The sequence below is a fragment of the Halictus rubicundus genome, chromosome 13, assembly GCF_050948215.1.
Source record: "Halictus rubicundus isolate RS-2024b chromosome 13, iyHalRubi1_principal, whole genome shotgun sequence".
Taxonomy (NCBI): domain Eukaryota; kingdom Metazoa; phylum Arthropoda; class Insecta; order Hymenoptera; family Halictidae; genus Halictus; species Halictus rubicundus.
In genome coordinates, this window is record NC_135161.1 from 10,566,758 (window position 1) to 10,591,376 (window position 24,619).

General features: G+C 46.5%; 1 protein-coding gene across 2 annotated transcripts in view; it reads right to left on the reverse strand.

The window, feature by feature from the left end:
• LOC143360138 (signal-induced proliferation-associated 1-like protein 2) overlaps positions 1-23,712 on the reverse strand; it is a 48,881-nt gene extending 25,169 nt beyond the window's left edge. For both annotated transcript variants that reach the window (XM_076798707.1, XM_076798706.1), the window contains exon 1: positions 22,996-23,712. The gene's annotated coding sequence lies outside the window, so the exon portion shown is untranslated. The remainder of the gene's footprint in view (positions 1-22,995) is intronic.
• Between the last annotated feature and the right edge of the window lie 907 nt (positions 23,713-24,619).

A 24,619-nucleotide genomic window follows, 5' to 3' on the forward strand; every position in this document is an offset into this window, starting at 1 on the left:
CTCGGCTATTGTCGCGTTTCAGATTAGCCGTGGTGTTTTATCTCTCTCTCGTTCAGCCGAGAATCACGCCCGGATTCTAATTAATCCGTAACAGCCCGAGGAGCCTCCCACGCGCGGGCTAACTGTTCTTTCGGAACGGTGAAGCGCGCGCGAAAAGCTCTGTGAGAATCCTCCGTTCGAACCGGTTCATTTTGAACCATTCGACGCCGAAACGCCTCGCAGAAACCGAACAAATATTTGTTTAACCCGTTGCCGTATTATGTTGTTCGCAGCCACGATGATTAGAGGCGGAGTCGCCGAATCAGGGGAAAAAGTTATCCCCTCTCCGCCACTACCGGATTAGTCACGTGACGGCGTGGCACACGCGCGACAGAGACGAAACGCGTCACGTGACTGGAGGCGTGGGGGTATAGCGTCGTGGAAGGGGAAGAGGAAGGCAGAGTGGGGAGGTAAGTCTCGATCTGGCAACTGTGATTAGAAGCACGGTAGAGTCTCGCTCGTTGCACAAAACAGGGCCGAAAATGAGAGGAAAAATCGAGGTCGTGTGACGAAAGAGATAGCCGATCACAGTGATCTATAGTGATCGTACAATCCCCACCACGAGCTCCAGAATTTCTAACAACTCGTGGTGGGGATCGCTAATGTGCAACGAGCGAGGTTCTACTGTACTTCGTCCTTGAGTCATCAAGTATATTTCGTCTGAAATACAGTGTTTACTCGATATATGTCCAAAACACGGGTCTAGCCAGAGACAAATATCGGCCAGGAGATACTATTCTTCGATTTCATGGCCACTCACGGGATATGCCCCACGGCGATGAGGATAGTTCTGGGACTTTTATCGACTAGGCATTCGGGACATATACAGAGTGAACAGTGCAGTAAGCATTTTCGGAATCCACTTTACAATACTGATCGCGCAGAGCTAATATTTCCCCGTGAACTGTATGGCGACCCATTTCCGACAGGAATCTTTCGATGACGAAGCTCGCGGCTCCGAGGGCGTTTATTTCGAGAAAAGATTAAGAGTCCGGTCGAACCCGTGCCCCCGTACCCGAGCCCGTACCCGTATCGGCGACCCTGTTTTGTTCGCGGCCACCGCCGCGACTCGGTTACGCAGTTTTTAACGGTCCAACTATAAATACTTTCGAACTCGAGCACCATGCTCGCTCCAACGACGCGAGAACCCGTACAGAAACCCTCGACGATGGTTTCACAGTTGTCACTATCAATTTATTAAACGGGGCCGAGAGCGCATTAGACACGCGGGAAAAAAACAATGTTGAACGCTCCGTCCGAATGACTGTGGCGATCGACGTGGCTATGAATCGAACCGTCATACTTCGGTACTATGCGATACGTGGCCAGATTTAGTGTTGACCCTAAACCTACCGAGCAGTAAAAGCAACCGTTGCCTCATAAAAATGACACAGTTGAACTCATTTTATTACTGCGATCTTTATTATGACATATACCGTGATTTCTGTATATATGTCGCCAAGGCCTGGATGATAAACGTCGCGGAATTATCCCTACTAAGCTCGAGAGACCTCGGACGCCGAGGAGTGTACACATAACACGGCTCAGGTATGTCTCCTGGACGATATATGTCGCTGGCCGTGTTGTTGACAGATATCGAGAATTCACTGTAGTTGAGAAATGTGCGTACTCATCTCCAGTGGAAGCATATTTATAATTTAATAATTGAAAAATGAAAAATTTGGGAACGGATATCTGACCGGAGGCGCGTAGTGCTGAAGAAGATGCATAATCGATTCGAAGAAACTGTGGATAGCGGATCGTGAGGTCTTCAGCTAGCAGCAGCTAGCCAACGTTATCGCTTCGGGGTCGCTCTCCCCGAAATCGGTCCGCCCGCGCAACATGGCCGCCATTGTATTCTGGTTGCAAAAGTTGGAAAACGAAGACTGACACAGCCGACTCCATTATTACGGAGACCGTGAGACTCAAGGTTCCCTTGTGCACCCACGGCAACCTTCCCTGAACGATTTTCTTTTCTCGCGTCACTCGATGCGCGCTCGTTCCTCGAAGAGCCTCATCGAAATGCTCCGAAGAAGCCTGTGCAATTTTTGTCTGAAGACACTAGGTCTTGTAGTTCACGACAATCTTCCTCTGGATATACTCTGTGTTCCTGAAGATCTAGAGTTGTAGTAGATAAAGACATATGAACTCGACACCCCCTAAAAATTTAGCTCCCTAAAATCTTAGACTCGATACCCCCTAGAAATTTAGCTCCCTAAAATCTTAGACTCGATACTCCCTAAAATCTTAGACTCTAAACCCTCTAGAAATTTAGCTCCCTAAAATCTTAAACTCTAAACCCCCTAAAAATTTAGCTCCCCAAAATCTTAGACTAGATACCCCCTAGAAATTTAGCTCCCTAAAATCTTAGACTCGATACCCCCTAGAAATTTAGCTCCCTAAAATCTTAGACTCTAAACCCCCTAAAACTTTAGCTCTCCAAAATCTTGGACTCTAAACCCCCTAGAAATTTAGCTCCCTAAAATCTTGGACTCTAAACCCCCTAGAAATTTAGCTCCCAAAAATCTTAGACTAGATACCCCTAGAATTTTAGCTCCCTAAAATCTTAGACTCGATACCCCCTAAAATCTTAGACTCTAAACCCTCTAGAAATTTAGCTCCCTAAAATCTTAGACTCTAAACCCCTAGAAATTTAGCTCTCCAAAATCTTGGACTCTAAACCCCCTAAAAATTTAGCTCCCTATAATTTTAGACTAGATACCTCCTAGAAATTTAGCTCCCTAAAATCTTAGACTCTAAACCCCTAGAAATTTAGCTCTCCAAAATCTTGGACTCTAAACCCCCTAAAAATTTAGCTCCCTATAATTTTAGACTAGATACCTCCTAGAAATTTAGCTCCCTAAAATCTTAGACTCTAAACCCCTAGAAATTTAGCTCTCCAAAATCTTGGACTCTAAACCCCCTAAGAATTTAGCTCCCTATAAGTTTAGACTAGATACCTCCTAGAAATTTAGCTCCCTAAAATCTTAGACTCTAAACCCCTAGAAATTTAGCTCTCCAAAATCTTGGACTCTAAACCCCCTAAAAATTTAGCTCCCTATAATTTTAGACTAGATACCTCCTAGAAATTTAGCTCCCTAAAATCTTAGACTCTAAACTCCCTAAAAATTTAGCTCTCCAAAATCTTGCACTCCAAACCCCCTAGAAATTTAGCTCCCTAAAATCTTAGACTCGATACCCCCTAAAATCTTAGACTCTAAACCCTCTAGAAATTTAGCTCCCTAAAATCTTAGACTCTAAACCCCTAGAAATTTAGCTCTCCAAAATCTTGGACTCTAAACCCCCTAAAAATTTAGCTCCCTATAAGTTTAGACTAGATACCTCCTAGAAATTTAGCTCCCTAAAATCTTAGACTCTAAACCCCTAGAAATTTAGCTCTCCAAAATCTTGGACTCTAAACCCCCTAAAAATTTAGCTCCCTATAATTTTAGACTAGATACCTCCTAGAAATTTAGCTCCCTAAAATCTTAGACTCTAAACTCCCTAAAAATTTAGCTCTCCAAAATCTTGCACTCTAAACCCCCTAGAAATTTAGCTCCCTAAAATCTTAGACTCGATACCCCCTAAAAATTTAGCTCCTTAAAATCTTGGACTCGATACCCCCCAAACATTTAGCACTGAAAGCACTAGGCTCTACATTGCCTAAAACTCCAGCCCTCTGAGGGTCCCACAGCTTTGCATTGTCCAAGAATCTAGCTCTGAAAGATCCCACATTCTACATCCCCTAAAACCTCTAGCTGTGAAAAAAGTCTGAAATTCTACATCCCCCAAAAATTCCACATCCCCCGAAACTCAAATTCCACGAACCCTAAAACTATCTCCAAAAAATGCATCAGCAGCTCCAGGAAGACAGCAGCTGCTAACTACCAAATGGCAGTACACGCACAGTGAACGCAGATCAGCCATGTGTGCAACATGTCTGTGCAAACGACACCAGTTAAAGCAAGTCCTCGCCAACTAGCTTATCTATCTGACTGCGCCGAGATTGCGGTGAGTAGGCGTGGCCTGGTTGCTCTCGATTTCGACGGAGTCGGGCCAGTGCCCCACAGGGCAATCCTTGCGCACCGCGCAGAAGAAGAAGAAGAGGTACAAGAAGAACAAGAAGAGGAGGAGGAAGAAGAAGAAGAAGAAGAAGAAGAAGAAGAAGAAGAAGAAAGGAAACATTCTCGACAGGAATCGTCCGATCGGTTTCCCTGCTCGCGACGAAACGAAACGAAACACAGCGGCGACGCATTCGATCGTTGACCCTTTCGCGATGGGATCGAGGATCGCTCGGAGAAGAGTTGGCAGCCGTCCACGGCAACGAGCCGAGCCGAGCCGAGCTGAGCCGGGAGCAGCAGAGTGCACCGAGTATGTTACTCGACTGTGAACACTGCTACGGTCGGTCGTTACCCTCGTTTCGCCGGTTGATCATTTTTTTCTCTCCGTGCCATGCTCGTGGAAACCACCATGTGCATCTTCCGGCGCGTGTAGCATACGCGATTCCGCGCGCGCGCGCGCGCTCGTGTCCCTGGGTCGCGAACCAGTTTCCAAACACAGAGATACACGCCGATAAGATCGCTTACGGTAAACGATGAATGAACGTCCAGAGAGATTCGACCGCTTTTCTGCGTGTACACGACCGCCATTCGCGAATCGGCCGAGGCGAATGTCGGTGAACCGGGACAAACACGGTGCCCGCCGGCGACGGGAAACGACGACCAACGGATACGATTAAATCCAAGAGAAAATAAATGGAAAGCACCGGCGATGCGCTCCCGCCTCTCTCTCTCTCTCTCTCTCTCTCTCTCTCTCTCTCTCTCTCTCTCTTCGTTTCTCGGCTCCTCTTCATTCCCCTCGACGAACGCAGAGGAGGGTTTGCTGGCTCCCGCTGGGAACTAAGATGCCCTCCTCGCCGTGCAACCGACCATCGTTGCGCGCCTCGTTTCGACGCCGTTCAAGTTATTTTGATATCGTTCCTCGTCCGATCGGAACCATCCCGTCCGACACTCTCTCTTCCTTCCTCCTTCTCTGTTTTTGTTCCGACGCAATCGCCCGATCTCGCTCGACCTCTTCCACGCTAATGAGACCACTCCAACTCCGATAATCTTCTCAAAAAAGAAAAACGACAGTTGACAGTTTCCTGTCAAGCCTTTACCAACGCATTTGTCACGTTCCTCTGATTAGAATGAGTCCAAACACGACGTAGTTTGGATCCTGTTTCATGATTCCAATGGAAGCTCGATTACTGATCGCGTTCCATCGTTTAGTTTCTTCACGAAGCTATTACCGACATGTTCGTGGCAATTTTCTGATTAAAACGAGCCCAAACACGACACCATTCGGACCGTACTCGCCAGTTTAATCACGGTTACTAATTCGGACACTTATGCTCCACCGGACAGTTCGGATAACGGGGGTGCCACTCTATCGTGGATTACAGGAGCAGATCAGCTCCGAACCATGTCGTGTTTGGACTCGTTTTAATCGGGAGAATGTCACGAATACGCTGGTATATGTTCACAAGAAAATAATCAACCCAGCCTGCAATTTAATTAACAATGGCTAATCAACAATGGTTGGAAATAATTCTCGGATGCTTATCGAAGTCTCCGATTGAATGTGCTAGTGATATCTCAACCTTTCTGCAATAAACATTTGCTTCGGCTGAAACAAGAGGGTTTCGTCACTCTGACGTGCAGCGGGGAGCAACGTCTCGATGCACGTGTGACATACGCATAATTTCACGGTGAAGATGAAAGACGAGGCGCGACGCATCTTTCATGAAACGCAAGAACCTGTTCAAATCGAAGAAATTGATTTTTTTTTCGTTCTAGCCACTTGTGCGGCGCGCACTCGTCGCTCCCCAGGAAGATCGGAGGATCCTTTGTGTTGCCCGGAGAAAGGGAGTCGAGGGCTACGGCCCTGAGCACCGGAAGTCCTGCCCCTTGCCCCGCGCACGTCCCTCGCCGGTCTCTTCTCTTCTATCTATCGCACGTAACCCCCTCGCTTAATCGACGGTGCATCCAGTCGGGTTCGATTTTCGTTTCGAGCCAAGATTTCCATACAAAAAAAAACACACCGGAAACAAAAGATCCACGACCGGCTGTAATTAGGGGAAAAAGAGACGGTCGCTGCTCGAGGATAGGCCTCGGGGCCCTCGGATCGTGATATGTCGGCGCTTTTCAACCGCAATTGATGCTCTAGATGCTGGGAAATTACGCACGCACACGCACGCCCGGCACACGTTTACACGCATTCATAGTTTACTAGTTACACGACCGGTCCCCGCTGTCCGAGGGTTAATCTGTCCCACGGAACAGCGAAAAAAAGAAATTAAAAACCGTGGAAAGATAAATAATTTCGTGATCTTCCCACTGAGACGACAGCGCATCTCGGCGATTTTTTATTTCTCGCGTCTTCCCACGCACTGCGCATTGCGACGCAAGGCTTCGCCGGTCTTCCTTTCCCATGGGACGCGCGCAGGGAGCAGGAAGAACGGACCACGGATCACGGCCATTCGATACGGGATCCTCGAGAATTTCGGAGCGTAAGATTTCACGTGTGTGCGATCTCGCGCGATTTGCAAGACCAGTGGCTCGCGTTTCCGCGACAGGACGATCGAATCCAGCGAGCAGGAAACCAAAGACAGGATGATCGAGAGAGGGAGAGAGAGAGACTCGCTCGATCCGATCGACGAGGAACACAGTCCCGGAAAAAATGGAGGAAGACGCGCGCGCGTGTGCGTGAGCGAGTATGTGGATGGTTGTTGCGCAAGGAAAACGACTTCGAAGGCGTTCCGGTGGCAGCGTTCCCGCTTGTTCGTTATCGGCTCGCAACGATCTTCCGGAGCACCGCTGGAACGACGAAAGGTTCGACGTAACGATTCGTGTCCGGTGCTACTCGACGCAATAAAGATCGCATAACATCCTCCCGTTTCGTGCAATTTGTAGCAAGGCACGCCGCCGGCTTTCGGAATCTTTCCGATCGGCTAGCCGCTCCACAATATCGTCGCGACTCGCTGAGCCTTTCCCGACTTTCTATCCCGATCGTTACCGAAATCGATCGGGCCACTTTTACGATCGCGGAGTGCCCGGCTCTTCCGGTTTCGAACGATACGCGGTTCGCCGAATTCTCGGTTTAACGCGCTCCCCGCGATGCTCTCCGTCCCTCCTGAATTCAGAGTTGCTTGCAATCGTGTCTTTATGGAACTTTTGCCGAGAAATTCCGGACAATTTTCTGTTTGAAACGAGCCCAAACACGGTACAGTTCGAATCACTATTACCTATTTAATACACGATACAGTGGGGCCTCTATTATCCGAACTGCCGCAGCGATCCGTGTACAACACGATTCGTTGCACAAATCAGTGAAGATCTAACGCTGCAACGAAAAAACTGTAACCCATTATCCGAAGGATCGTAGTACAGTTTTGCGTTATTTATCACGTCTTCAATTAATAACTGATAAACAATTAATTATTTCTTTAGGGGACTTGCACCGGTATATTCGTGACAATTTTCTGATTAAAACGAGTCCAAACACGACACCATTCGGACCGTATTCGACAGTTTAATCCCGGGTATTAATTCGGACACTCATGCGCCACCGGTCAGTTCGGATAATGGAGGTTCCACTCTATCGTGGATTACAGGAGCAAATCAGCTCCGAACCATGTCATGTTTGGACTCATTTTAATCAGGAAAATGTGACGCAGCTGCCAGTAGATGTTTCATAAGTGTGTCATTGCGTGTATCCTCTTCAGCATTTCGGTGGCGAGGTTTTAGCATCGTATCGAGATATTACTGTGTTCCTTTCTGCGAAGAAGGGTGCACACCTGCACGGGCGGACTGCTGAATCTCTCGAAATAGAGCGGCATTATGCCCGCGCGGCCAGCTGTGCGCGTTTTTCGCAGAGCGCAGCGTTTCGCCGTCTTTCCTGCCCCGTTCGTTCGGTCACGTACGGGGAGGAACAAAGCGAAACGCAAAATTGTTTTGCCGTTGACTCACCCGGCGAACCATCGATTATGGTAGCGGACACACAGTCGCTGCGACCCTAACGCGACGAATCGCTGCCATCGGCTGGACCCTTTGTCACGATTCTTGTTGTTTCCCGTAGAAAAAGGACAGCCGAAGTTTCGTTACGCTGTCATTCCGTTCTTCGGGAATTAATTTCCAGAAAACGATCGAACCTAGCGAGCCGAAATTTTGCAGGTGTGTTTGCAGAGGCTTCGAGCAGTAGCAGGAATTTTGACACCAGATTTTGTTAAAAATTGTGGGAGTTATTAACAAAAGTGCCGGTCTCAAAAGCTGACGAATTACGTAGGGTTTAATAACTCTTACAATTTCGAGTAGAACTCGCTATAAAAATTTGTATTGTTGCTCGAAGCATGTATAAATATGCGTGGCAAATGTGAGCTTGGTGGGTTCGATCATTTACCTGATATTAATTCTGAAAATAATTTTCTTTATCGTTGTTGTTGTTACCGACGCTGCGAATACGGTAAATATAAGATAATAGGGGTAACGTAAGAAAATAAGAAACGCAAGATAACGATGCGTACGGGGAAAGAAAAATAAGAAGTGTCGAGAGACACGACCATAAAGTGCAAGTTGATTAACGATAAGATAAAGCGGTTAGGGCTAGAAAAGGGAGAAGAGTAAATAACCTTGGGATAGACACAATGGGGAGGGAATAATGAAAATAAATGAGATGCACATGCGAAGTAAAGGCACTAAGAGCGCATATCTAAATTAGAACTGGAGTTCGAGTTGCCATGGAATTAATGATGCTACGTTTAGCTTACAATGTGCAATATTTCACAATGTGTACTGTAATACGCGACTACTATTGAATCACACTACTCGAGACGTGAAGTAAATCCTTACAATTTAACGAACAATCAGGCCACTCTAAAAGATTATTCAGTTTCAACCGTAAATGGAAAATCCAAAGTGATTTTCCGAAATTGCTACAGCAACGTGACGCAAGTGTTTGAAAGAGTTGTTGCACCCGAAAAGCGATTGTTTCCGGGGCATAAAATTGAAAGTGTCTTCTCGTAAGAAAGAAACAAATTGGCAATTGTTCCAACAGAGATTCGTGCGAAAATCAGCACCGTGTCGGTTTTCGCAGACGCAAGGTGCGAAATCTCGATCTCGTTCGAACGATTACCAGCGCTATCTTCGACGCGTCCTACACGATTAATTTTTTCGCCGGTAATTACTCGGGGAGATAACGATCGAGAGCGACACGGTCGAACGTACTGTGCATTGAGTCACGATCGTTCGATATTAATCGCGAGATAAGGCAGCGGCGATAACGTAATCGCTCGGAATCGGCGAACAATAACGCGTCCGTTGGTAGCTCGTCGGATCGGTGCGCGATTTTCATGGAACCGGTGAAAGTGGGAAAGGGGTACCGATTACGGGGCCTGGCAGCAACGTCAACTATGGAAAGTTGGGATTGTTCACGTTTCCACGACCCTCTTTCGCCGCATTCTACAACGATCGACGCTCGTCGCTCGACGAGTTTTCTTTTTCGCAAAACGTCGCTCGCTCGGAGACAGAACAGGCTGTTGCTTTCCAATTTTTCTTAATGAAACTCCTATCGACATGTTCGCGAGATTTTTCCGATTAAAATGAGTCCAAACACGACGTGGTTCGGAGCTCATTTGCTTCTGTAATCCACGATCTAGCGGAACCTCCATTATCCGAACTAGTCGGTGTAATCGCTAGTAAACGTGCATTAAACTGCTAAAGAGAATCCGAATGGTGTCGTGTTTGGATTCATTTTAATCAGAAAATTGTCGTCGACACGTTGCCGAATGTTTCACAAAGAAATAATGCAAAACAACCATGTTTCGTTGTTGGATCGACATTGCCTCGCATAGGAGAGCCGGTGAACGATCAGCTTTGATTTCGGTGTTCGGTTTTCGAGCCTGTGGACGAACAGGAAGCGGAACACGGGAGGAGAGAATGATAGAAAGCCGCGATTCCACGAGAGGAACGCGTAAGGCCGAGTCGGAAGGCTCCGTGACCCAGAAAATCGAAGCGCGAGGCGAAACAGGCCGCAAACGTTTCTACGACTTCATCGGTGCCGGGAGATTTCGAGCGACGGATTGGGATCGCCGCGGAACCAACCGCGTAATTGTCGCGACTATACAGCTTCCCTGGAGAAAATTGTCCGAGGGCCAATGGGCGCTGCCCTACTCCCGTCCAAAATCCCATCAACACCTGGGCAAGGTCGGTCCTTCGATCTACTTCGGAAAACATCGACGAAAACCGTATCGAATCGACACAGGGGCGGGTTAACCGTGCAGCGAGCCGAGTGGGCGTGGCTTGGTGGCCCCCGATGCGCAGCCGAGTGCCCCAGAGAGGAGGCTGTACAATTTCGAATTTATACTGTTTTCACTTCGTTTTGAGTCGTTGGAAGAACTGTATCAAATTTATAAAAGGGTTAACGAATCGTGGAGGGGATTAACCCTTTGCACTCGAAGCCATTTTAACTTTAAAACGAAACATTTCTTCCGACCTAGAATATTTCCCTATATATTTTTTCATGCTATACGTACGAAATGTTGTACATTACTGAAATGTTTAGTAATTTATTAAATACAAACAAATTTAATAATGTAAAATATATTTTGAATAATGATACAGGAATTTTTAGTGGCGCCTTACAGTCGCCATTCGAGTGCTAAGGGTTAAGTGGGCGTGACTTGGTGGCCCCGACGTACAGCCCAGTGCCCCAGAGGGCAAGCTTCGCGCAGTATCGTGGGTGCATGTCGGTAGAATCTCGGAGCGTATGCACCGGTGTACCTGGCGCGCACACCCGCATTGCATATGCAATGAACACGGAGAAAGAGGAGGAGTATCTGTTGTCTGCCGAGAGAGCTCGACACGGCGCGACCAAGTGTACCGGGGAAATGAGTTCGAGGCAGTCGAAGGGGCCCGACGGGGCCAGAAGGGGGCCCGAGATGCCGTTATACTCCGGAGAGTCACTCGGGGCAAGCCTAACCCAACCAAGGAGGCCCCGAGAAGAGAAAGAGAGAGAGAGAGAGAGAGAGAGAGAGGTAGCTGGATTCTTTGTATTATCGTCGTTCCTCTTTTTTTCGACGAGGTGACCACCCGAATATGCTACTGACCCAATGCGGGGGCCTCTGGCCCGCGACCTGATCCTAGAACGATCGAACCCGAGCCCTCGTTGGAAAACAAACATCGAAACGTGAGAACGAGTCCCACCGCCACTGGGCCCGCTTTAACGGCCCACCGGGACTGCGTTTTCTCGCCAGTTCGGTCGCCGATGATCTGTCCTCGCTAGCTGCGTGAACCTAATTTTTTCGGGGCCCGTTCTGCACATGGAAACTCGAGGACATTGATAGATGGTTCTTTCAGGGGGTACTCTGGTTCTCGAGGCTGGTCTTTAGGAATTTTTTTTAGGAAAATTATAGAACCTTTTGCGTTGGGATTTTACACACGTATTCATTGGTATTTGAACTGCGTGTATGATTTTTCTCAAGTAAAAATAATCAAAGTTACACGAGTTATGTATTCTTTTATAGAGTATGTTCTGGAACACATGGATCGGCTTTAGGAATTATTTTCAGAAAAAGTGTCGAACCTTTGGGGGGTTGGGATTTTACACACATATTCACCGGTATTTGAAGTAGACGTGTGATTTTTTTCAAGTAAGAATAACCAAAATTACACTAGTTACATATTTTTCAAGACCCACCAGTTATTAAAATTCCATCCTTCCTGATTCCATTAAATTGCTACCAGTATTAAATTGTTCCGAAAGTACATTCCGTTTTCAATCGATGCAATCGATGCGAAATTCATGCTATTCTTGTAAAAAAGCCGAACGGCATGGCCAGGTAAGAAGTTCGGAAAAAATAAAACATCAACACACCCATGACCAAGTTTTTCGTACGTACTCGTGTTATGAAACAATATTAAACGGACACGTTGCGAAAGACACTTCGGGGACAATCCGATACGTCGAATACACGCCGAGAGTGCCATCGTTCCAATTCGTTCGAATTCAATTAGGTGTCGGAAAATCGTAAAAGTACAAGGTTCCTCCTCTCAGTTGTACCACTTCACCCAATTCAATTTGGAATCGGAGAACACAAGAGACTATACATACATAGAGCGTGTCGTTAGGCTCTGTCGGAACATTACGCGCCTCCGTAAAAGCGCAGGCAAAACGCTCGCTTGCCATTCGATTTTCGCAACGAGCCGTCTCGCGAGAAATGCAACAGCCGCGCCGCGTCGCGTCGCGTCGCGTCGCGTCGTGCCGCGCCGCGGCGCTTGTCCCTGGGAACGACGAACGCTTTGCGAAACCGAACGAGGCAAACGGATGCGTAACACGCGATCCCGAGCTTGTTGCTCTCTCCAGGAATACTCTGACGCCCTCATGGTGTCTCATCGTTCGATCATGCTGATCGAGCCCGACCGACCACCGCTTGCGCGAGCACGCGCGAAATTGAAACAAACTTCCGCGCAGGCTGTCTCGACAACCGAGCGTCCCCGCTGCGACACGTAAGACTACCTAAAAGACTTTAAACAGTACATTCTCGATATATGTCGCCGAGGCATGGCCGACAAATGTCGCGGAATTATCCCCACTACCTCGCTGTTTATGCGAGTGCATCACCTGGAGAGTCGCACGTTACGATAAGCACGACGCGACGTTATAACAGTTGTAGCAAGCCTTCTCGATTTTAACAGTCGTAAAGAGCACAGTGAATTCTCGATATATGTCAACAGCACGAGTCTTGACAGCGTCGTGTGTATCGTCCAGGAGACATAACCGTGTTATGTTTACACTCCTCGGTACATACGGTGTATACCCCGCGGTAGTGGGGATAATCCCGCGACGTTTATCATCCAGGCCTTGGCGACATATGCAGAGAAATCACTGTACTCGGGTGTCAGGGTGCTGATGTAAAGACATAAATTGACAACACTTTAACACTAGAACTTCCTAATTTTTTCTTTCACGATTATTGAAATTATAAAAATGTTTTCATCAGAACTTCTTTGTTGAAGCAGACGTTAGAATGAAAATGGTATGAGGTTTGACTAGATACAGTCTTGTCATTATTTCAAAGCAATACATATCAGTCGTATTTATTACTCGGTGGTTCTAGTCTTAACGTCATCAATAGACTGTGGATGTTTATGCAATTTGCAATTTTTGCAGACGAATTTGAAGAAAGTGGAATCTAGAAAGTGGAAAAGAAATTGGGAATGGTAGTAGTTCTTGCATGTCTGAAATAAATAAAAATTTTGTCAAATTTCATACTCAACAATTTTTTTTAAATTTTCAGAAAATGCGCAAAGATCCAGTCACCAGACAAGCGCGGCAAGGTGTTCGTAAAAGGAGAACTCTCGCAAGGTGAAAATGAGGACTCGACGAGTTTCATTGCTGATGGAACGCCGTCCGACGTCGTTCGGGCTGCCCAAAATCATTGTCAGGCCTAACAGCATCGCCTAATTAATCGTATTCTTCGGACGCAGCAGCTAGTTTCGGTTTGCGGCTCGCAGTAGCCGTTCGCACATCCAGTCGGCCGAAGAGGATGTTTTTACAGTTAGCGTACAGGCTGCGCCGTAACAGTACCTCTGTATTCGCGAGCTCTCTCTCGAGGTAGGTCTAGCGATTCGTGTAATCGAGCACTCCGCGTTCCGATTCTTCCGGATCCACCTTGATCCATGGATCCTTCCCCCGAGAATCGGGGAATCACTCGAGACCCGGCGTCGTCCTGCAATTCCGGGCGCAACGCAGAGTTTACGCGAAGCGATGGATCCCGTAATCTTACGGCACAAGCTGTCGGGAGGTTCCCTAATCGGTCGCGACCTGCTTGCATTTTTAACTGGCTGGATCACTCTTATTTTTACAAGCGTTAAAGCGTGAAAGTAAATAAACACGGTTTATTTACGCGGCACGTCCGAGCGAGCGGAACAAACGCGTGGATTGTTGCTCCCCGTTGTTGACAATTAACATCGCGTCGCTCGTTTTCGAGGGCGAGACGGAGTAACGAGGAACACGGCGAACACACGAAACGGACACACGAAACGGACACACGAAAGGGCTAATCCCCCAAGCGGCCGGGACCCTGACGAACTTATGCCAGAGGTCAATCAACGCATCCGGCCCTAATTAATTGACTTTCCTAGCATTTAAAGAACCTGTATCCTGCCAACCCGACGCCGCCAATCATCGCCACCAATAATTCCATGACACGGGGAAGGGTTATCGCCGCAGGAAATAGTCTAGTCGATCGACCATGCGCTCTCGACTCCGTGCCTAAACAGAAACGAGGAAACGAGTTCACTGGAGAAACCCGATCCGTCGGCGTCTACCTTCTCTTTTGTCGAGCCGAAGGTCTCTCGACACTGCTCCCCGAAAACCTAGTCTCGGTAACTATAGTCTTCCGAGAATCTAGCTCCGAGGTGTCTTTCGATTCAGCATTACTTCAAAATCTAGTTCCACACTCTGTTGTCACCACGTCATTCCGGTGTAGAGGTTCTCGACTCTATAAGCTCACAAAAATCTAGTTTACTTCTAGTGATATCTCTATATATGTCGCCAAGACCTGGATGATAAATGTCGCGGGATATACCCCGTGAGGAGCCAGGGAGCTCGAGACGCCGAGGACGACGAGGAGTGTAAACATAACACGGCTCCTGGACGATACATGACGCTGGCAAGACCCGTGTACTTGACATGTATCGAGAAGTCACTGTATCCCCTAACAGTTCAACTGTGTGGGTCCTACGTATGTACAAAAAGATAGTTCTAAAGGTCGATCTTTCGAAGTCTAGTGTCGGAAGTCCTAGAGTCTATATTCCCCCAAAAATCTAGTTCTGGAAGACCCAGAACTTATGATCCCCCAAAAATCTAGTTTGGAAGGTCCTATAGGCCCTATATCCCCCAGAAATCTAGCTTTGCAGGTCCCAAATCTTCAAAGTCCTAGTCCTGAAGGTCCCCCACTCCAAACTATCCCAAACAACTAATTCTGAATGTCTCAAATTCTAGATACCCAAAAATCGAGCTCGGAGGACCACAATAAATCAGAATAATCAAATTCCGGTCTCCAATGCTGCTCCCTTGAACGAATGATCCATCCAGACCACCGTAAATCAACCACAAGTAAGAACAAGCGCTCTTCGTTCAATTTCCGCGCGGGTGGGCGTGGCTTGTGTGCCCCGGGGCCAGAGCAGTGGCCCGCGGAGCAATCCTTGCCAGACTCTGACTCGAGGGTAACATTCTAAACTATCGTAGGATATCGTATAGTCGTTCAGGACGGTTTCTAGAAGCGTCTGGCAGGTCTCGAATCGACAAGTGGTACTTTTTTAATATGCGTGGCATAGCGTTTAAGCGGAACTCGGCGTGTCTCGCAGCCGAGAACGAGGGAGGAGGGTTCTCTGCGTCGAGGAGGAGGCACCCAGGCAAATTAATTCCGCGACAACGACGCGGTCCCGACCCGGGGCTGTTCTCTCGAAAACCGTGGAAAAGTGTGCACTTCGGTTGCACTCGCGGCCCCCGAGAGCAGAGAAGAGCCGCTCGATCCGTTTACAGTTTACAGCGATCCGTCGCAGACAAGGGAAACGTTTCGAACACAACGCGCAGATTTCACGAGTCATTCCGGGCCGACTCGGGCCCCGAGCGCTGCACCGATGGAGGCACAGTTGTCCGACAAACAAAACGACCACGGTTCGACCATATGCTCCCGTCTACAATACGGCCTTTCTAGCCATTAGGCCGCTTGAAACTCTATCGCGCCAGCGAGAGGATTAGCTGTATCGACTATTCATACCGCTACTCGTGTCACGCTGCCCTATTCGCGACGCTATAGTCTGTTCCTCGAAAGGGGGGACACTACGATTACTCTAGATCGCGCATTCGATCGCTTGGATCTTATGTGCAGGGAGAAAAGTTGCTCTGCGGGATACTGTTTTTGCTGTGGTGTGGAGAGCGACGAAGCCACGCCCACTCGGAGCACTCTCTATCGATAATTCGTGTCGCCATAGTCCGTTCCTCGAAAGAGGGGAATTACTTATTAGATTTTGTTGGTATGGGACCTTAAATTGGTATAGTATTGGTCTAGTTTCACAACGGGGAGCAACGAAGCCACGCCCACTCAGACCACTCTGTATGAGTAATTCGTGTCGCCGTAGTCTGTTCCTCGAAAGGGGGGAATTTACCTCTTAGGGTTAAATTAATTAGGTATTACACCTTAAGTACAGGGAGAAATTGCCCTGGGGGCATTGGTACACGGAGAACAACGGAAGCCACGCCTACTCGGAGCACTCTGTATCTGCTTTTCGAAAAAGGAGGCTCGATTCCACTATACAGAAGCTTCAAACTCAACCCCAGCTATTCCAAACAGCATGCTAACGGTTTTAAAAATTAAATACACGAAGGGATTGCCCCATGGAGCACTGGTCTAGCTCCACAACGCAGAGCAACGAAGCCACGCCTACTTAGAACAATATATCAATAATCTATAATGTTCCTCGAAAGAGAGGAGCACAATTACTCCAGACAGTACATTGTATTTCTTCGACGTTAATTACAGGGAGAGGTTGCTCTATGGGGCAGTGCACTGGCTCCGTAGAAATTCAAAGAAGCCACGCCTACTTCTCAGACATAGAGTGGCTGTCAGAAAATAAAATGACGAACGAAGTGTGAACACTAAGGTAACACTTGCTTAACCTATTTTCCATTTCTTGTTCAAACTTGTTGAATATTTTCGTTGTCAAACAGCAAAATTATTGTAAATTAATTCACAATTCGCGACCGTAGAAAAATTCGTTGGACCTGCAACGTCAATGAATGTCGTAGAAAATGTTGTCTGTCGATACGAGAGGCACACGAGCGAGCTCGAGGGAAGAAAATGAAAAGAGAAATTGCTTGTTTAGTGGAAGCAGAGTTTAGGCGGACGCTTCTCGCAGAAAATCGCGATTTCGCGGGAAGATCGGCGGTCCGCTGACAAGAATATTGCCGGGTGACAACATCGAATTTGAAAGGAGAGTCACGGCGGAGACGAGTGGGCCGAGTAAAGTCAAGCCGAGTCGAGCGAATCCTGGTCGAGTTTACGAGCGGTCTTTTCTGTAGACCTGGGGCTGGTCTGTGGAGACGGGTATCGCTTAGGTATGCGCCTGCAGCTGTTCAAAAATTCCAGCCGGGCTGGCATGGCGCGCGGTCCCATCCACGGTATTTTCGAGTATCGGGTCTCTCGCCTACCCGAACGATACCCGTGATCTCACTTTCTGGAATCACGAGATCCATCAACGGAGAGCTAGTTCCGTTAATAAATATCGCGATTACAGTTACGCGTGCGCGTGCTCCGTTTCTGCTGGTCGACGAAACCGTTGTCATTGCACCAGAGTCGAAAACAATCTAAATACACAGCCATGAACAGTTCCAACGAAACCGCAAACGTTATCGGATTTTTATGCGGTAGGAAAATTATCTGTATTTAATTCCAAGACGAGCAAGCTACGCAGGCCTTGAATAATAATCGGAATAATTCCTCCACAAAAAAAGAAGAAGTAAAAGAATTCTTCCTTAAAAAGAGGGGAATAAAAAATAATTCCTTCTCAAAAAAGAAGGAATAAAAAATAAATCCTTCTCAAAAAAGGAGGAATAAAACAATTCCTCAAAAAGGGGGGAATAAAATAATTCCTCCTCACAAGGAGGGAAATAAAATAATTCCTCCTCACACGGAGGGAAATAAAATAATTTCTCAAAAAAGAAAGGAACAAAATAATTCCTCCTTAAAAAAGGGGAGAATACTTAAAATTCCTCCACAAAAAAGGCGAAATAAAATAATTCCTCCTCAAAAAAGGAGGAAAAAAATAATTCCTCCACAAAAAAGGAGAAATAAAATAATTCTTCCTCAAAAGGAGGGAAATAAAATAATTCCTCCTTAAAAAAGGAAGGAATAAAATAATTCCTCCTTAAAAAAGAAAGGAATAAAATAATTCCTCCTTAAAAAAGGGGAGAATAAAATAATTCCTCCACAAAAAAGGCGAAATAAAATAATTCCTCCTCAAAAAAGGAGGAATAAAATAATTCCTTCACAAAGAAGGAGAAATAAAATAATTCCTTCTCAAAAAAGGAGGAATAATTCCTCCTCTTCATCCCCTTAATTCCTCCTTTCTGGATAATTGCAATCAGACGAGAACGATACAGCTGCATTTTTAAGTAATGTTTCCTCTACCATGCAGTTGATTTCATTTCGATCATAAATGCTTAATAGTCATCGCATCGGGGACAGTCGCCGTCAAAGGGTTAACTAATTCCGAAAGGACATTGCACTCAAAGACTCGAGAACCGCATAATTGAGAGCCTCGAAGTGACCCCGTGATATTCGACGAATTTCCTCTGGCGAAGTGTGTCGGTGCACTATAGTTTTCCGAACGATTAGGTCTCCGACAAGAAATTCGTCCGGAAAATCGGGCCTCGAGGTGCTCCGAGCCTCGTGTTGAGCCTCGAAGAGAGACGATCCGGCAACCGGAAGTAGGCGTAATAACGAACTCCCATTGCCTATACGTGCCCGGAATACAATAACATTGTACGCGAGACACAAAGGCTTGTCCCTCTCCTTTTCTCTTTCTCTCCCTCTCCCCCTTTCTCTCTCCTTGTAACGGTCAGTCTTGGGATACCCAGAAATTCCTAGTAGCTTCTTTCAAACGAGAGGGACCATCGTCGACGGCCATTCTTTTTTAAAGACCGTTCGGAAAATCCCAACTGCGTCCGCGGCTGGCGTCAATAACTATTTACGAAATCGAGTCAATAACCGAAATATGTATATGTATGTATATGTATATCTATATATATATATATATATATATAGACACGCACGCATATATTATCGCACGTTATTGCCCAAGGGCAACGGAGCTTCGACGAGTACGCTGAAGTCGTTTGAAAATGGTGCGAGTCAAAACAATGAATCGGTGGACAATGAAACAGTCTAACTTTTGAATAGAAGTTTCATAATGGCTAAGGACGTTTTCTTATACAGGTCACGCTAAAAAATTGTATGCCATAGGCGCATAAAATCCACAATGTCCAACCACTAGACCGCGGATCTTGCAAAATAAAAAATGTTTGCACCGATTGCAAGACGCAGGAGCGATATAAAAATTTATTCCTTATTTTAATTATTTTGTTACGTTCAAACCGGTACGCTGATATCCTTAAATCTTTTTAATATGTCCACTGCTTAATATTGTGATGACCAATGTTTCTCATAAACGCATAAAATCCCCAATATCTAATTACTAGACTGCGGATCTCGCAAAATAAAAAATGTTTGCACCGATTGCAAGACGCAGGAGCGATATAAAAATTTATTCCTTATTTTAATTATTTTGTTACGTTGAAACCGGTACGCTGATATCCTTAAATCTTTTTAATATGTCCACTGCTTAATATTGTGATGACCAATTTTTCTCAATAAATTCATAAAATCCACAATGTCTAATTGTGATAGTGTCGCACGGAAAACACAGCCACGGTGCATCGAGTGCATCGAGTGCATCCCTCCGCGAGACGAGCGTCGTCCGAGGCCTTTGTTGGTCGGCGAGTATTATTATGTGGGTGGTAGGAATTCGCAGCCCACGCGGCCGCTTATCGGAAATTACGAGCGAACGTAATTGCGAATTAGTTGAGAGCCACGAAACGTTGAATTACATCGTGTCAACCGGACAGAAGACGAGCCCGACGGGCGATTTCAACGATTCGAGGTTCCCCCACGTGTGAAAAGGTGATCGCGCGCGATCTGCGCAGCTCCGAAAGGATTAAAAGGCTGTTCGATCGCGAATAGATCGCGGGAAAGGTCAATCGACGAGACTCGCGCATTACGGGAAGCCAGAAGAAACTTGGCTCGGTTAATCTGCACGGTACCAGGAAACTCCGAAAAAATATATTTCTCTTTATTACGCACGTCATTGGCCGCATTCTTTGTGAACATTTTGAAAAAAGTTTCGTTCGAATATTCGCATAATTGCGGAAATTGTACGACTTCTTGTGACTCGGGTCGTTATTTCGAAGTTTAGCTACGACTTTAATTAATAACTGATAAACAATTAATTATTTCTTTAGGGGACTTTCACCGGCATATTCGTGACAATTTTCCGATTAAAACGAGCCCAAACATGGCACCATTCGGATCATTGCTCCCTGTTTAATACACGATACAACGGAACCTCGATTATGCGAACGAATCAAGAGACCTGCGGGTCTTCGTGTATTAAACGGGGAAACGTGCTCCGAATTGTGCCGTGTTTGGACTCGTTTTAATCGGAAAATTGTCAGGAATGTGCTGGTAAACTTTTCGCAAAGAAATAATCTGAAACAAGAAAAAAAGTAATTTTGCTATTTTCAAAAATCAAAGAACGACATAAGTGACATTTCGGTTTTCAATATCGCAAGCGTTGTCGCACTCGTTTCGAGTTCCGACAGCTTTCGATTACCCGCGCTCGTCTCGAGTCGCGAGTAATTGTAGGTAATTGGCGCGCGGTTCGGTTAACAGCTGGAAACTCCGAGTCGAATCGTGCGGCGGTAATACGCGTACAGAAACGCGGATTATGTGTACAAACATAAGCGAGAATCCGGCTTTTAACCGTCTCGTGGAAGCGGCCAGAGAAGAAACGAAACGTAACGGACCGTGACGCGTTGCGAAGGTGATCGTAACGCGAGTACTAGGACGAGGATTCTCTTGCCTCTGCCATAACGCCGTGGCGTCGTATATGTACAGTGGCCCACAAAAGCGTTCGCATACAGGTCCACTGATTCATCCCACTCTTACAGCGCTCTCCGCGCAAGATGCGCAATTAAAACAGGGACACCGCGAAATCTCGCAAAAGTGCACTCTCAATTTTCGAATCAGCTTGCTGCGAAACTCAAAATCAATTTTACCCCATCCGCAGCGATATTAACCCTTAGCACTCGAATGGCGACTGTACACTAAGAATTGCTGTACCATTATTCAAAATATTTTTTACATTATCAAATTAGTTAAAAAAATATATATAGAAGGGAAATATTCTAGATTTCGTTTTGGAGTTAAAATAGCTCCGAGTGGAGCTCGACAAAATTATTATCTTAGAATTAATTCTGTACAAATTTATCCTCCATAGATGTCCACAACACGATTCTGGCGAGCGTCATATATCGGATAGGAGAAACTATTCTTTGATTCGAAAAGGAAGCTCCAGAGGCCTCCGGTTGCCCAGGAAGTGTCGAATTTTATGTACAAATTTGTTCGATATTTCTGCACACTGGAAAACGTTTATTGTGAAAACTGACAAAACGCTATAAGGTAGAAGCTTGATGCATGACTATCGATGGTTCAGGAAGGCGCAAGTTTCTGTGTCAACGAAGTTATTGCACTCGGCGGCGCGTCCCATTGAACGTAACTGCATGTAACGCATGATTCACCTTTGACTCACCCGTAGGAATCGACGATAATCTTAATCTTTGCGATTGTGTGGTTATCGATCGTAATAACACGAAGCCGGGAAACGTATTCTCGAGGAGATCGCGTCGACGTTGTTCGAGTGAACTGAACGAGTTGGACGCCGTCGAGCGAACTCGTTGACGGACGTTGAAAATGCAAGCGTTGCAACTCCGTCAATTCTCGAGACGGAACAACAATGCAATTTACAGGGTATCCGCAGAAGGAACGTGGAATCTGCGGACCAGCAAGGGTCTGAACGCCCTGACGGTTCCGCACCCTTTCTCGCAGTCAATAGCACAATGCACGCAGTTCTCGATCGTCAAAGAGCACAATGAAACACAATGTCTCTCTTCAGCAGCGAAAACGAATTTTTCTACGCCGTGCCCCGCATCCAATATTTCGCAACATGTTTTCGCTCGGTTCCGATCAATCTTATTTCCCTAACGAAAAATATTTCACCGGGCACTGAACGCGCAGCGATTTTCCCTGTCGATTGAAATTTTCCAAGCTCGTGCGACACGATCGTAATTACCGTCGCAGCGAAAGTTGTAATTACCAGAAATCCCCGGGGGCTCCGGGACTTTCAGAATTCTCCTTGCGAGCACAGTTTTGCTCGTTACAAGTTCGCGAAATGGTTTACAACCCCTGGGACAAACACGGGACCCGTTCGGTTCCCATCGGGTCGAAATAAAATGTACGCGTTCCTCCGTCTTCGACTGTTTAACCTTCGCAGGCTGACAAAAGAGCTAACGAGGGGCTCGCCGCTCCACTTTAATTGCGTGTAACCGTGCCGCATGAAAGTGCCATTAACCCTGCACGAACGGAGTACGGTCCGTGGGATCCAGAAAATCGTTGCTACTCTCCTTAATCGCTGCCCCTTTAACCTTTGATTAGCCAGCCTTCCGGCAGTGTCGCCTCTTACCTGGCCAGCAACAGTTTGGCGCATGTTCGTGGACATTAACATTAACTCTACTTATTTCCGAGGGGTAGAGATATTCATTGTTTAACACCAGTTCCAGATTTTCTATTTTACGATTACCGAAATAATAGAGACGCTTTGAAATGATTGAATGGATATATTCAGTAATCAAAAGTTTTATTTTCTTAGATCGAAATATGCCCGAGAAGGGTAGTTTTATGGCCGGACACGAAACAGGTATAAACTATTGTTTATACACCCAAAGCGTCTGACCTAGTGTAATCTGACCCTTACGAAGGACAATGTCTCGAAAGCAAATAATAGTAGGATTAGACAGTACGACCCTAAAAACCGTTTCAGGGTGTGATTAACATAAGCAGAAATGTTGCCCGGGGATTTAGCGATTCCGCATTGTCTCGCGTGCATAGTAAACGTGTTCTGAATGAACGCATCGGTGACCTTCGGCTATCGGTATTCCTCGGTAGAGGAGGGGAGGTTTCGTAGCGTGCCGGATCGGTCGTAAAACGATAATATCGATAGATCAATTCGGAGCACTTACATTTTCCGGCTGCGACGATCGCCTCTGCCTCGGTACACAGAAGAGCGGCACGCCGCTTTCCCGCTTCCTCTCCAATATAACGGCTTCCGGTCCCCTCTGGCCACCACTAAATAAACCGAATCGGCGAGTAGCACCACTCGTGGACACCGTGCATTCCTTCGTCGATCTCGTCTCGCCGCGATCTCTCTTCCCACAACCGCACTGGACACGCGAGATCTATGGCGCGCGATCTATGAATCACCGGGGCCCGACGCACTCGTGTTTCCTCGGCTGCAGCTCGGATCGCGGGCAACCGCATAAGATCCACAACTCCGCCGGACGCGTTTTCTGTTCTCTCGATCCTCTCGGTCTCGGTCTCGGCTCGATCGCACCACCCGTGGATCCTTCCCCCCGCAGATCGATCCTCCTTCCGCTAGAGGCGTAACGCGATTTCCGCTCGCTCTTCACCTCCCCCTCGAGACCACTGGATCCTCCTGGATCGCTCTGGATCTATCCCTGGATCGATCGAGCCACCTCTCCGAGCGAACGCGTTCTTCTCTCTGGTAACCGGAGCACTTCCACGAGGATCCCGACGATAGATCCTGTCAGACGGATCACTATGACGCAGCTGAACCGACGACGGGAAAAGTCGACGACAAGCGGGACCCGAGACGGGACACGATGAAACGACGCTAACAGGTTGCGCGCCGCCACTATACTGAGTTCCCTTCTACCAGCCCGGTCCTCGGATCCCCTCCAGCATGATGCAAAGCGCGTGCCTTTCGGAACTATAGCTGACTATAGCCGTTCTACCGGCTGTTCCACGGATGATGGTCGGATGGATCGTGGTGGGGATGATTCCACCCGGGGACAAATACCAAAGGATAATTCGCGCACGGTGATTATCGATATAGTGTAAGTCATGCATATTTTGTTCATAGATATTTCGCATTCGAATGTATTGGTACATATATTTTTGCATTATGCAGGAAAATGTTTCACCAGTCATTTTCGAATGTGACTCACGACGAACAAAAATAATGCTTCTGGTTCGGCAAACAAGTTATGTAAAAGCAAACAGATTTATTTACTTGTGTTGCTATTTCGTGTAAATGTAATTATTCAGTTTTTAAAGTGTACTTTTAAGGCTACTGTTTTTTTGTATTTTTCGTTACATTTCCGAATGCTATTCATTTAGTTTAATTGCCAGCAGGCGGGTGCGTAAATCGGTATGATTAGACTGCGGGTATCGTGCGTTTATGACAAAACTGAATATGTCAAACACAAAAATGGAAAAGTATTAGATGCATTTAAGGATATATTTGTTATATTGCCTTTTTAAGAAGATTGACAATTTTTATTTTGAATGAAAATCCACAGTCTACTTATGATACTTTCTTTATGATTACTTTTTTTGAAATAAGAGAAATATTCATTTTGTTCGCAGACCTGGAGTGATCGTGATAGAAACTGCTTCTGGATGCTGATGGGAATCACTTCTGCGTTTGAAGATTCAGGTAATTGTCATTTTCAAATTCTAAGAATCGTGATTGGTCTATATTTTAGTAAAAAAATTGAAAAGGTTTCAAAATTTTCGAAACGCAATGTTCCCCTAATTGGGAATCTCGATTGCCGACAGTTTCCG